This window comes from Phragmites australis, chromosome 13, assembly GCF_958298935.1.
Source record: "Phragmites australis chromosome 13, lpPhrAust1.1, whole genome shotgun sequence".
NCBI lineage: Eukaryota > Viridiplantae > Streptophyta > Magnoliopsida > Poales > Poaceae > Phragmites > Phragmites australis.
The window spans coordinates 65,943-81,255 of NC_084933.1; the positions used below are offsets into that span (position 1 = coordinate 65,943).

The 15,313-nt window shown below is 46.6% G+C and overlaps 1 pseudogene; it reads right to left on the reverse strand.

The window, feature by feature from the left end:
* Positions 1 to 309: 309 nt before the first annotated feature.
* Positions 310 to 9,594, reverse strand: LOC133889771 (uncharacterized; annotated as a pseudogene).
* Between the last annotated feature and the right edge of the window lie 5,719 nt (positions 9,595 to 15,313).

Genomic DNA, 15,313 nt, shown 5'->3' on the forward strand with positions numbered 1-15,313 from the left:
GAGCTAAGAGCAGCCACTGCACTGCCCTTCAGCTAGCTCTAGATCTAGCTATAGCCTGCATATATAGTCTATATATCTGATAGATATAACTCATTTGCTGCTATCTATTTGTCTATCTTAGATTAGATTGGCGATGATGATGGACACGACGGTCTGCTGTGTAAGTGGCGGCTGAAGGCGATTTACAGTAGCTGTAATCTAAAAAAAAAAAGAGGTGTGAAGGAAAGATTTGCCTCACACAACTGGCCCTCGGTGTACATTTGCTAAAACTGCAGACCGTCGTAGTATGATTTTACTGTTTTCACTTCGTCACACTCGTGGCCATTGTGGACTAACCACCTGCAGAGTTAAATAACCAATCAGAACAACAATGACTTAGTTTCTTGCTATGAGTTAGCATCGATCCAGAAATGAGTGCTGCTACAAACCTCTAACATACTGAAAACTAATTGTATCCGGCTTGCTACTACCGATGGTTCCGCTGAACTGCCCATGACAGCCATTTGTTCGAGCTGCAATGTTTTCACTGGCAGCCTGCAAGCAGTTTCACCAGCAGGTACATGATAAAATAGAACAAAAATATACAATGTTCAATAGAAAAATAAATATTACCATGCCATTCCTTTGGTATAATTAGCGTTTGCTATCAGGGCACAAAATCCTTTCCACTGATGCGAGACATCAGCTGATACTGGTGGGGCAGTAGACCACCTGATGATTGTTGGCTGTGGTGTGCACAGGATTGTAATGAACACTATACTGAGCCACAGAACGCATTCTTGGACCTACAGAGCGAGAGATTGTCAGGCAAAGGAGTGGAAACACAGAAGAGTAGAAGACCCTACCGAGAGCATTTATGTGATAAACACGTTGTCTACTGGGGCTACATGACACCTTGTATCAAGCTTCATATCTTCCCAATGTGACTTAGTGGACTTCATCTATGGGCAACCATTAACAAATTAAGAAAAAGTAACAACATGGCGATGGTATAGATCTAAGAAAAACTCCTTGCTTGATTATAAATACTAAATAACATAGTCTAAATGCAAGACAATAGAAGATAAAAGATAACTGCAAACTGAAGCGCTCTAAATCATATTTTAGGCCTCCTTTGGAACGCAGGAATTTGACAGGAACCCTGCAGGAATTTTACAGAAAACAGTTCAATTTCGCAGGAAAAATGCAGGATTCGGGAATTTTTCCTGTGTTCCAAAGGAGGCCTTAGGGTGTGCAAACCTCAAAGGAATAGACTTTGAATTTCAAGCTGATCCCCTCTTCTGTACATCCTAGGGCATATGCCTGCACTCACTCCAGCACTAACGAACTCCTGGTAACATTGAAAGGCGGTATATTAATTACAGAAAGGAATTATGTCAAGAAGAGTTATCAATAATATCAATGAAAACCAATACTTCTAGGTTATCGCCACCTCCTCGATCAATAATATTCTTATACCGCTTGAAAAGGCTGACTGCTATATTGCGCGATGAGCGGAAATCCTCATCTGATGAAGCGTTAACATGAAATCGGTGCTGCATGCAACAGAATGCTTCAGACATAAGCAAACAGTGATCAATATTCATCAATTGGGAGTTCTTCGGGACAAAGCATACCGTACCAGTCAGTGCCTTGTAGTTCTCTCGTTTAAGCTTCTATACAGATAATGGCTCACTTTGCTAAAGCTAAGCTTTAACCTAGGAACATGTTCGGCTTCTATACATGATGACCTTCCCCTGAATTATAAACCGCACTGCAACCTAATAAGTTGCTAAGCGGACCGTTGGCATTCTTTGGGAATGATTTCTATTGTTGGTAAGAGCCCGTCGTCTTCACCGCGCAGCCCAGCCCGCTCCTCCTCCCTCCCTCTCTCTCTGTGACAGCCCGGGCCCGCGTATCAGCGCTTTCCTCCCACTCCTTCCGCGCCGCGCTCGATCCCGCGCTCGCGCCGCATCGTAATCGCTCGCCGAAACCACCGGCACATGCCTTCACCCTTGCGCCCCACATCCCCGCAACGGGCTACTCCCTCTCGCGCTTTAAAACGGCCTCTGCAACACCCCACTGCACTCCCTTTCTCCTTCACCCCATCGTCAACTGCGCCGAGCGCCATTACCGACGCGCAGAGTACCACCGCACACTGTCCGCTGCACCCGAGCCTTCCCCGTCACGTTTAAGGTCGCCGCAGGCAATGCAGGAGCATGAGAAGCCTTCTCCGCCACTTCTCGACGCCTTCCGCTACCGCAAGCTAGCCCGCGCTCTCCGGTGAGTGTCTCCGCCCCTTAGCGTCGCCACCTCTCCCTGTTGCACCCCGAGACCAGCTGACCAATTCTTCGGCACCGTAGGACCCCGAGGAAGCTTCCCCAACCCCCAATCTCACGCCTTCGTCCCACAGGCCGAGCCCTCGTCGAGCTCCGACCCGCTGTCGCCTTCTCGCCATCGAAAGACGCCCCGCAAGACGGTTGGAGGCTTCATTCCTGCTAGAGCTCCCGCAGAGGCTACTTGGGCGTTTCAGCCACCCGCGGAGTTTCACTCTTCTGGATTACAGGCGGGGGAGTTCCCTTGCAAGCTTTGGACGATCCTCGAGGGTCTGGGCTATCAGGAGGCCTCGATCTACAAAGGAATCAGGACCCCGCTCAATGGCCATGGATATGCTTGGATGGTGGAGGTGATCGTCTTTGAGAAGCATCCGGACGATGACAGCCATAGGGTGCGTAGGATCCATTTAGCCCTCTTACCGAGAGAGACTTTTGCAGCTGGGATCTATGACACAGCTCGCCAGGCACTTTCAATCATCTGCGCATAGTACCATGGCACTATTCAGACTATACAGTACAACTTCTACCCGCAGTGTAGGAGTGGCAGTTTAGAGGTCATCTTTGTCGGCACCAACAGGGAGGGTGACGCTAGTTTTTGAACTAGTAGTTTTTTTGCCGTGCATGGGAAAGAGTCATTTTTGCTTCTCAGCAGCAGCGGTTGGAGGTCAGCCACAACAGCAGCCTCGTTAGAACTTCATGAGTGGGCGAGTCAACCATGTTGCAGCAAAGGTTCCTAAAGTTCCCACAGCTGAAGCATGGGCTAATGGTACTGGATCCCTAGCCAGTGCGACCCTGCTATTGCTGGTTCTGGTTCACTGGGCATGGGGCTTGGTAGCTGAAACGCTACTATTGATGCTGCCTTGGCTGACTGAAAGATCCTGAGGTCTGGTTGGGTGCCCTCTGTTGCTGGTTCTGGCCTGCCTGACGGTACACCTGTCCTGTGGGGGGGGGAGGGGTGGGTTAAAGCGGGGATGGGTGTTGCAGCCTGAGGACTAACCCTGCATCATCCGCTTGCGTTCTTCTCCTAAACTCTGCTTCTTCTTCAGAATGAAGGCTTTGTCAACAAGCTTTTGGAAGCTCGAGTACTCATTGGCTGAGAGCGAGTACTGAAGTCCAGAGTTCAAATCTTCCAAGAAGCAGTCTTGTTTCCTTTCATCAGTGTCCACATCTCCGGGGGCACAGCGGGATAGCTATGTGAATTTGGTAAGGTATTCATGCACTGACATGGGACCTTGCTTTAATCCAAGAAAGTCTTTCTATTTCAGTTTCACTTCCCTTGCTGGCACGTGGTGCTTGCGGAAACTGTCCTTCAATTCTCTTCAAGTAATCTCTTGGGGGTCATCATGGGCTGCAGTGTAAGCTACCCACCAATCTAAAGCTGGTCCTACAAGCTGGTGAGAAGAGAAAATGACTCTTTCCCTGCCGGTGCACTGAGAAATCTGCAGCTTACTTTCAATTGTCTTGAGCCAATCGTCAGTATCCATTGGCTCGACTGCCTATGCAAAAGTAGGTGGCTTGGTGCTCACGAAGTCCTTTAGCTTGCTTTTCGGCTCCATTTGTGGTGGCGGTGGCAGTGCCTGATAAGCTGGGGGTGCCTATTGAAGTCTTGGCACAGCCTGCGCTAGTCCCTGTAGAATCTGAGTCTACGCAGCCATCATCTGCATTGGGTCCATAGGGTTCCGGTTGGTTGCCTATTCCATGAGGGAAAAGCGTTTGGGTTGTCATCTTGGGGGTGAGCATTGGGGTTACCGCCTTCAACATTGTTTATGTTAGCACCAACATTGTTCACATTCCTCGTCTTCACCATTTGACGGTTGCAAGAACATGATATTGGGACACGAGAACAGGGTAAGGACAGATGAAGCATGTGTCTTTTCCAAGATTGATCTTCGGTCAGGTTACCATCAGCTAAAGATTCGAGCATCGGACATTCCCAAGATCACTTTTTTCACCCGTTATGGTCTGTATGAGTTTACAGTGATGTCTTTTGGATTGACCAACACCCCAGCATACTTCATGTACCTCATGAACAAGGTTTTCATGGATTGTCTGGAAAAGTTCATGGTTGTGTTCATTGGTGATATCCTGGTCTTCTCAAAGGATCAGGAAGAGCATGAGGAACATTTGAGGATGGTCCTGCTGAAGCTCAGGGAGAATCAGTTGTATGCCAAGATGAGCAAGTGTGAGTTTTGGTTGACAGAAGTCTCTTTTCTAGGTCATATCATCTCAGTAGGGGGAGTATCTATTGACCCCAACAAAGTGAAGGAGGTCCTAAATTGGAAGCCACCACAGACAGTTTCAGAGATTCAGAGTTTTCTGGGTTTAGCAGGATATTATCGTTGCTTTATAGAAGGCTTCTCCAGGATCGCCAAGCCAATGATGGAGTTACTGGAGAAAGGAAAGGAATTTAAGTGGACTCTCACTCGTGATAATAGCTTTAACGAATCAAAAAAGAGATTAACCACCGCCCTAGTGCTAATCATGCCTGACACACAGAAGCCATTCTTGGTATACTGTGATGCCTCGCGCCAAGGTTTGGGATGTGTGCTAATGCAAGAAGGCCACACAATAGCTTATGCCTCAAGGTAGTTAAGGGAGCATGAGGAGAACTACCCTACTCATGACTTGGAACTAGCTGTTGTAGTTCATGCACTCAAGATTTAGAGACATTACCTAATAGGGCAGAGATGCGAGATCTTCTCATATCATAAAAGTCTGAAGTATATCTTCAACTCAACCTCAGACAGCGTAGATGGCTAGAACTTATCAAGGATTACAATTTGGGAATCAACTACCATCCAGGAAAAGCAAATGTAGTGGCAGATGCTCTGAGTAGAAAGGCCTATGTTCGTATGATGACTATATAAGAAAGACAACCTGGACTATGTAAAGAGTTTGAGAAGCTTAATGTGGGTATTGTATCCAACACAGATGCAATTGTAATGGAAGTGAATTCTACTTTGGAGCAGGATATACGAAAGGGCCAACAAGAAGATGAGAAGATTCTAGAGATCAAACAACTCATTAAGGAGGACAAGGCTCCAGGATTCACGGAAGATGAGCAAGGAGTGGTGTGGTACAAGAAAAGAATATGTGTTCCTAATCTTAAGTCCATTCGGGAGTCAATTCTAAGAGAAGCCCAAGACTCAGCTTACTTTATTCACCCAGGAAGCACCAAGATGTACCGGGATCTCAAGGATCATTATTGGTGGTACGGAATGAAACGTGAAATAGCAGAATATGTGGCCCTGTGTGACACATGCCAGCGAGTTAAGACCGAACACCAGAGACCAGCAGGGTTGCTTCAACCATTGAAAGTACGTAAGTGGAAATGGAAAGAAATCGACATGGATTTTATAGTGGGATTACCTCAAACACAGTCCGGGTATGATTGTATATGGGTTGTAGTAGATCGGCTAACAAAGGTAGCTCACTTCATACCAGTCAAGGAGACATACAAGGGACAAAGGCTCGCAGAATTGTACATGTCTTGGATTGTGTGTCTTCATGGAGCACCCAAGAGGATAGTATTTGACCGAGATACCCAGTTTACATCACGTTTTTGGTAGCATCTACATGAGTCAATGGACACCAGGTTGAACTTTAGCTCATCTTATCACCCACATACTGATGGACATACGGAAAGGACCAACCAGATTATAGAAGATATGTTGAGAGCATGTGCTTTAAAGAACGTCAAGAGTTGGGATAAGAATCTCCTCTATGCAGAATTCTCATATAACAACAGTCACCAAGCAAGTTTAAAGATGGACCCTTTTGAAGCACTATATGGAAGGAAGTGCAGAACCCCACTATTCTGGAATCAGACTAGAGAAAGCCAAGTGTTTGGCCCAGAAGTCTTAAGGGATGTAGAAAGGCAAGTACAAGAGATTCGGAACAGCCTATGAACTGCGTAGTCAAGGCAGAAGAGTTATGCGGACAATCGACGTCGAGAGTTGACCTTTGAAGTTGAAGACTTTGTGTATCTCAAGGTGTCACCGATTAGAGGCCTTTGCAAATTCAAAGTCAAGGGTAAGCTAGCGCCTCGATACATTGGCCCGTTTAAGGTGCTAGAAAGAAGAGAAGTAGCTTATCAATTGGAATTACCACCCGAGCTCTTCTGTGTGCACGATGTCTTTCATGTCTCACAGTTAAAGAAATGTCTGAGAGTCCCAGAAGAGCAGATACTGATGGAAGAACTAAATGTGCAGGAGGATCTCTCTTATTCGGAATACCCTGTCAGGATCCTCAAGAGATCAGAACGCGTTACTCGGAATAAAATGATCCGTATGTGCAAGGTGTAGTGGAAGCATCACTCTAAAGCGGAAGCCACCTGGGAGAGAGAAGATGATCTAAAAGAAGAGTTTCCCAGTCTCTTCTCTAATCCTTCTGAATCTCAAGGACGAGATTCATCCTAAGGGGGGGGGGCAGGTTTGTGATGCCTGTTTTTCACCGATCCAGCTTGTCTTCCCCGCACAGCCCAGCCTGCTCCTCCTCCCTCTCTCTCTAACAGCCTGGGCCCTCCTATCAGCGCTTTCCTCCCGCTCCTTCCGCACTGCGCTCGCTCCCGTGCTCGCATTGCGCCGCAACCACTCGCCAAACCACCTGCTCACGCCTCCAACCCCCGCGCCCCACGTCCCCGCAACGGGCTGCTCCCTCTCCGTGCTTTAAAACGACCTCCACAACACCCCATCGCCCTCCCTTTCTCCCTCACCCCATCATCAACTGCGTCGAGCACCATTACCGACCCGCAGAGCACCACCGCGCGTTGTCCGCCACACCCGAGTCTTCCCCGTTGCGTTTAAGGTCGCCGCACGCAACGCAGGAGCACGGGAAGCCTTCTCTGCTGCTTCTCGACACCGTTCCCTACCGCAAGCTAGCCCACGCCGAGCTCTAGTGAGCATCTCCGCCCCTCACCGTAGCCAACTCTCCCTGTTGCGCCCTGAGACTGGCTGACTAATTCTTCGGCACTGTAGGACCCTAAGGAAGCTTCCCTGACCCCTAATTTCGCGCCTCCTTCCCAGCAGCCGAGCCCCTGTTGAGCTCCGACCCCGCCGTTGCCTTCTCGGCATCGCCAGCTGCCCTGAGCCCTGTCTGGCTATCGTGAAGCTCTCGGTGAGACTCCCAGTCACCATCTCATCCTGTTGCGCCTTTTCCAATTGATTTTGGTAGCCCGTAGCTCGATATCGCGCGTTGCCAGCGAAGTTCTAGCCTTGTCCAAGGCGGCGCTGCTGTCCTCTTGTCACCGCCGGCCGCTGACTTCCCCCAATCGTCCTGGGCCGTTGGACCTCAGATTTGAGGCTGAGATTGCATACCTCTTCGGGTGTGTAACCAGTCCACCATGGACCAATGGACCCAGTCCACGGTGCCGGTCAACAAACCCAATCAGTGGCCCCGTAGGCGCCACATCAGCCGTTTGACCGGTCAGCATCCTCGCAAGCCACCACTTCATCCTTTTGAGTCCAATCGGTGTGATGAGGCAATAATTAGGATTTTCAAAATAAAAATAATTCTTTTATTATCTGAAATTAGGTCTTATTGCAATTTAACCTCCAAACTTTTCTATTTTTGCAAATAAACCTGTATCAGCCCCTATGATTTTACTTTTATCCCATATAGTTTTTTTAATTGCATATAAGTCCCTGAAACTTACTATTTTTACCAAAACGTCCATGTTCTTTTACACATAGGTCCCTGTAGCTTAAAACCTTTGTAACTTTTCAGTTATAGCTCTGATTTAGATGATTCTTGCGCTCCTGCGATCATAGCAGCGAGTACTATCTATTAGTAATCTTTTTATAGTTCCTTGCTACTGTTTGGTGTACTGTTCTTATATGTTTGTGCTTGTTTATTTCTGATGTTCGTGAACCTGCAGGACCAGACTTTCGAGGAGTTTGAGCAACCTACGGTTGAAGGCAAGTGTCCTTGATCACATCGATCCCATTGCAGGAAGGTGTATTTTTATTTTTCTAGATGCATGCTTGTCAATATAAATCCTATGATTAGGGTTTATTAGTATTTTCTGTGATTATCATTGTCGCTTATGTTGTAGTCTATGTGTCAAGGGTAGAAATGCTTAGTCGTGCTGTCAAGTCAGGGGGGTTAAATGTTAATCTGAATAATGCTTTATGCAACATGAACTGGTTTGGGTAACCTTTTGTAGCAACATGGATCATAGGGATCCAGGAAGGTTGGTTTGGTTGGTATGGCTGCTGTGTGCTCATTGAGAATGTTCGAATACGTTTCTTGGATCCTAAGGACCGGTTTGTGAAGCAGGTAACCCAGCATAACAGTGCAACCGCGACGCTTATATGGGTACGGCCTTGCTAATTAATTAGATGTCCTCCTTATTCTGTACGCACCAATTGCCTATTGAGTGGCACAAGAGTGGGCATCTGTAGTGGATGGAATCCCTGTTAGCGATGAAACCTTAGTGGGTGCATATGGATTTGGAGACACTTTGTAAAGGCCTTATAGTGAGACCTCGGCTCTACAACCTGGAAGTGTGAAGCAAAACGGGAATCACGACTCGTGGGTAAAGTGTGCAAACTCTGCTGAGCATAAAACTGATCGATTAGCCGTGCTCACGGTCAAGAGCGAGCTTGGACTTCTTCATGATTAGTGAGGGATCTTGGATGGTTGGTTTTGGATAGTCAGGTGGTATCCCGATGAGTTGGTAGCTAGATATGGAATATGTGGTGAGTCTAATAGTTGGATGTAATTCGATGAGTTGTTCCTTTAATGTTGGTGTCATCACACATAGTAAATAGGATTGCTATGTATTTTTGAGTCCTAGATTAGGATGGCATAGATGTAGTAAACCTGAGTCAAGCCTTTCTTACCTTAAGCCTTCATGTCATATTTTCCCACACTTGTTGAGTACCCCATGTATTCACGCTTGCCTTCTCCCAACCTCTTGATGCTACTCATAAGGTGAGGACTTCGAGGACATCCCGGCCGATGGAGCTGAGTTCTAGGCGAATGAAGATTTCAACCTGAAGACCATGTTCTAGGCTGGTGCTCCCCCGGACAACGCCTATGGATGGATGGAAGACCCGCTATCGCTGGAAGATATTGTAGTGTTTTCTTTAAGACCTACGAGTCCTTTTATAAAGAATCTTATTGTTATGTGATGACACTGTTATGTTATCACTTATGAAGTCACTACGTGTCTGAAAACTTGATCCTAGCATACATGTGGAATACATCTGGTTTGTTCTCTTGAAAACCGGATGTGACAAGGCCTCAAGAACAAGATAGCTCCATGTAGCGTCGCCATGGCTGGATGCTCACTAGGCTGCAGCAAGCTGCTCACACATTTCTCCAACAGTGGGAGAGGGTTTCAGAACCTGCGCGTGCAACTCAATCTACAACACAGAATGCTTCAATCAGCCAACAATAATTTACTAGTTGCCTACTGTTAAATGATATATGGATCGTCGGGAAAAGGAAACAAGAATAATTCGCATAGAAAGCTTCATTTCTGTTTCTTGTAACACATATTTTAGTTTGCAATTGAAATTTTAGAAGGTACTCTACATAATACATCATAAAAAAAATCAGACCTTTTCATTTTAATTTGGTGCTTTATTGCATGAGTGCGCCACAAATGGCAATTGCATAGCATATGTGTAATCAAGATAACTAGTATTTATCAAGTTGTATTCAACATACTTTGGTGGCTTTGTTATTAGTGGTAGTGGAGCCCGGCCTTACGGTTGTTTCGGGGAAAAAATGATCAAGTTGCATAAAAGAGTAGCTCATGATCCATGCATAAATTTGACCATTCTGAACTTTCAAGAACACAACCTAATAAAATTTCTGGAAAGGATGAAACTTCACACAGGCCGAATCCATAAATCATAACCTAAACAAATAAATAGACCTTCCTCCCCATATCAGATTGTGGGTTCAGACAGAATACATAAATAACGAAGAACGAAAGGGGAGAAATCTTTACCACAGGAGGAGCGATCGGAAGCTTGCCGGATCCACAGGAAGATGAGAAGAGAGGGATGCAGAGAATATGGAAATATAAATACTTGGAGGGGTGAGGGGGTTAAAGAATAGCTAGGGAAATCTCTCCTACTTAAAATGTTTGCAATTTTCCTATCGTCGTGCATGGTCTGCTATCCCACCTCCCACCCCATCTAATAAAAAACGGCCTCCCTCTCTCTCTCAAACCAAAAAACCGGTCACCCTCCCTGTCCCAAACAAAAAAACCGGTCTCTCCATTCCGCCCACGCCGCGCAGCAACCCCCCATCTTCTCCTCCTTCCCCTCCCACCCTAGCGCCCTCCCCCTCGCCTCGCCACCACCTGCTCCATTCTTCTTCCCCTCCCCTCCCTCAAGCCTCGCCTCGCCTCGCCTCCTGATTCTGCCACCCGCGCCGCAACCCCCCTCTCAATTCTCCATTCTTCCCGCGCCGCAACCCCCCTTCTCCTCGCCTCGCTGCCCCGCACTCTGTTCTCCTCCCCAGCCTCGCCTCACCTTGTCGACCCCTCCAGATCTCCTCCTGAGGTGAGCACCCATCCGTCCCATCCATGGCTTGTTGTTTGCTTCGCTCGCTTCAACTTCGACTCGATCCGCTTAGTTTGAGTTCGGCTGTTTGGCGAGTGTTGGTCTTTGACACTTTGGATCTTGTATCGGAATTCCTGAATCGATTTCCCGATCGCTGGATGGCGGCGCGAGATCTAGGAGGCATTCGGCGTTGTCGGTCTTTCGGTGCCGCGAGGGGGATCTAGGAGGCGCAGTGTCGGCCATCGGGAGAGGGGTAGCTGGTAAGCATCGTTCAGGGTTTGGTGGGTATACTGCCAAGTGTTATACTATCGTTTGTTCATGATATAGTGATAAAAAAGCAGCTACGAAAATTTCTCATTGTTTGTTGCTTAGGAGTTGACCTTGTTCCTCTTGACATCAGCTTTGGCCTCCTGCCTTGTTAGTCATCGCCTTGGAACTAGACCTGAATCTTGAAGCATCTCAAGGTCGTTCCTTAAAGCTATTTTATTTCCATCTCACCAGCGTCGTAATGGAATTTTACCTTGGCAGAAGGGATTACTGAGTAGGACAGGGTTAGATACTAATATGGTTAACACTTTCCAATCCGTCAGTTGGGTGATTGATAAATGATTCAGTTATTTTTGCTTAGTTTATAAGATGATTATGTAGATTAACCAGCTTTGTACCCTATATTTATAAGAGAGAAATTGGCCCCTGTTTGGATCCAGATCCCCCTTAAAGATGCCTAATGTTTTTTCTTACTATTTGATTCGGTTTTTGGTGCAGGAAGGTTCATTCGCTTTTGTCTAATAGGATTGAGATCAATACCACATAAGGTGAGATTTTTCTTTTTTCTAGGTGTTCATACACTACTACAGAACATGGCTTATATGCCAATCTATCATTACCAGTTCCTCATGAGCTGGCAGTGATGGGGCATCACTGCCGATTCATAAGCTGTGAGGGAAGAAGCAACCATCATGTCTTATGAACCGGCAGTGATAAGGGTCATCACTGCCGGCTGATGGATTAAGTCGGCAGTGATACCTAGCACCCTCATCACTATCAGCTTAATCCACTGACCTGTAGTGATATATCTACATCACTCCGGTGGATTATATGACCCGACAGTGATGTCGTCCTCTTCCCCACCTTCTTCTACCTCGAGCTAACAGAGCCATTTCAGAACTCTCTCCCTCACAAAATCTCCTATGGCAACAACCACTTCATCCCTTCTTCCGCATTGATTCCCCCACCACTCAAGCTCAATTTTGGTCAAGAAATAGGTCTAGATGAGCTCACTCTAGCTATCCAAACAAAATCCCTTCTTTCATCTCCATTTGCTCATTTGCCTTTTCTTCATTAGGCAAGTGAACTCTGAATTTTTCCCCAATAGCAAGCAAGCTTCTAGCAGGAGACTCTTGAGCTCAAGTAAGTTGAAATTCCCAAGGTTAATCCTATATTTAGCATTTTAACTCAAAATATTACTTGAAAAACTAAAGTTGATCTTGTCCTTATAGAGACATAGACAAATCTTCAAAGTTGATCCTAATGAACCATAGGAATAAATTTAGAAGTCTATAGTATAGAAACTTTAGGTATGAGCATATTTATTTTTGATTTTTAATGAATTAGAAAAATTAGCCATGATATTTAGGTATGTAGCAAGATCCACTTGTATTTTTTATATTTTATTTAATTAGCAACCTTCAATATAGAAACTTTAGGTATGAGCGTATTTATTTTTCATTTTTAGGGGTTAAATAATAAAGAAAATTTCTAGGGATGACACCAATGAAGACTCATCGGAAGCGGACGCGAAAGCATATAAAAGGCGGCTCCTCCAACCCGGGCCAATTGCCGGTAGGAGATGGTGAGGTAATTTATTTGTTGGTGATCGCAAAATCTTGTATATATTTTGAATTTGTGATGGGTTTGTTGGCCTGATCTTCTGATAGGTAGCGATAAGTCGGTAGGTGGAGAACTCGACGTTGATGATCCAAAGGCTTCGACCCGAATAGATCGTCTCCCTTGCAATCACTACACCACAGCTCCGTTGGTTATCAACCATGTCGCGCGGTTGACCTCGCCAAGAAGGCTCAATCCCTGCAAGCGTACCGAGAACACAAGCAAGAACGTAGAATATGCAATCTGAAATATTGCGAATAGAATTCAAGCACTCAAAGTTGAGGTTCCAGAAACACTTGCGGCGGCCTAGTCGGTCCGGAACAAGAGTGAAAATCTCACAATCTGTGTGTAGATCAATATCTAAGTAAAACCCAACCCTAATTGGGGTGGAGGCTACTGTATATAAGAGACTAGGGTCAGCCAAGGACCCCTGGACGCATCCCTAATGGACTCCAACATGTTACATGGTCCAACTGGCCAAAAGATGGTGGCGCAGCACCCTGATAGATTCTGGATATCCACTTGTTTTGATGATTCCTATTGACTCAGAAAGAATTTGGATACAGGATTAGTCCCGTTGGAAAGCCTATCTCCTTAGCTTTCCAACCATGTGTAGAACGTCAAAAACGGAGTCCGTATGCGTCCTGGGCGACGATTTTAGTGCAGTCTGGTCCTGGACTCCGAAACGGACTCGAACTTGATTGGACCTCCACCTTGGCTTGGGCGCCCTTGCTGGTCTTCTCCCATGTTCCTAAGTAATAATACATCACAATTATTCAGTAGCATCCCATCCTTATCAAAATATAAAGGAACACTAAGGAACGAGCTCACCTCATGATCTAGGTGACGTGCACGAGCTCGTGTCAATGGACCTATTGTTGGAGGAATACTCGGTGTGTGTATATCCGAAAGAGTGATGTCCTCATCAATTTGTATTTACAATAATGATATAATTGTAGATGGACAGAAGATGAATGTACGATGCAAGTCGTGTGAGCTGAGTACAAGAACGACGTGGAGAGTTTCCTGGTAGTAGCCGCAATGCACAAGTCAAATACACAGTCTCAATACATGTGTTGTCCATTCGTCAATTGTGAGAACAAGAAGCAGTTCTCCACCACCCAGCAGATACATTCCCACTTGATTCCAAGGGGCTTTATGACTAGCTATACCCATTGGACCGAGTACGGTGAAGCTGAGATCGTACAGGAAGGGCAATACATTGGAAGAGAAGACAAAGACATGTGCACCGATATGCCGGTCAACAAATACATCGGTATGCTGCCTGCCAGAGATACATTGGCTGATGGTGATCTAGAGGAGATGTTGGCCGATGCTAACATCGATGATCTGGAGGAGATGTTGCGCGATGGGGAGGGGAACTTCAGCAATGAAAGAGAGTTTCAAAAGTTCCAGCGTATGGTAGAGGACTTTAAAACACCATTGTTCCCAGGCTGTGAGAAGGAGCACACATAGTTGCGTACTGTGCTAGCAGGACATGTTGACTCCTGAGTATACATAAAAGATCATATCGGTTGAACCTTGATATACACATGCACTGATCCCTTCGCCTAACGATACTGTTGGGGGGAAAATAAACCAGCCTGAGGATAATGGTCAAAGATCACCATCCAGGTCCCTCCGGAGCCTTGATCTCCGAACCCTCTATTAAAAGCTCTATCTCCGATATCATTAGATCCTTTCACGGTACCCTTCACACCTACGAAGCCCTCCCTTGGCTTCGCAGGTACGGCCTCCCGAAGCCTTCCAAAACACGGCCTCCCGAAGCCTCGGTCCTCCAAAGCTTCGACCTCCCTAAGTCCCGACCCTCCGGGGTCCCACTTTCCAACGTCTACACCTCCTTGTTCTATGCCTCCCGAGGCCCCCGCCTCGGGATGTCCAGGCCACCTTCATAACGGCAGCGAGTTGAGTCTGTAGGCCCTGGGAAGATCTACTGAGAGGGGAGCACCGGTCGTGCTTTGCTAGCAAGGAAGTGACCGACTTTAAAAGCCTAGGCTGAATAGACGCCACTCTGACACCTCAGCATGATGAGGGCTATCCTGACACCCCTAACAGTGCGGCACCGGGCCGCAATTTGCCATCGGCTCGCCCCCTTCAGGGGGCAGGCACCACGATAGTTACTACGGTGGATATTTATCTCCTCGATAGGGTAGAAAGTAGTTATCCGGGATAAGGTCTAGTAATTCGGTCAGATCCTAGATATTTGTACATTATGATAACTTGTACGTTAAGCTACACATGGCCCTATAAATAGGGGGCCATGGTCATCTGGGCGGAGAAGAGGGCTAGACGGACACAGAACACGCATCACAGCGAACCTGTGATACTCCCCCCAGATCAATCCATTTTTTCTACCATCAATACATTCGTGGTTCTCCTTCCTCTTAAACTTCATCTCCGAGCCTGAGTCTCCTCCTTAGAAGAAACTCTCGCCGTACTTGTTGGAGCAAGACAAACTCTTGCTCCAACAGTGGCGCCATCCGTGGGGACTCGAACACAGAAGTGCTAAGAGAGCTAGGAATCCACTAGGAAAAACACCAGAGAATTGGCTAAAGCCGCCATACCCACCGT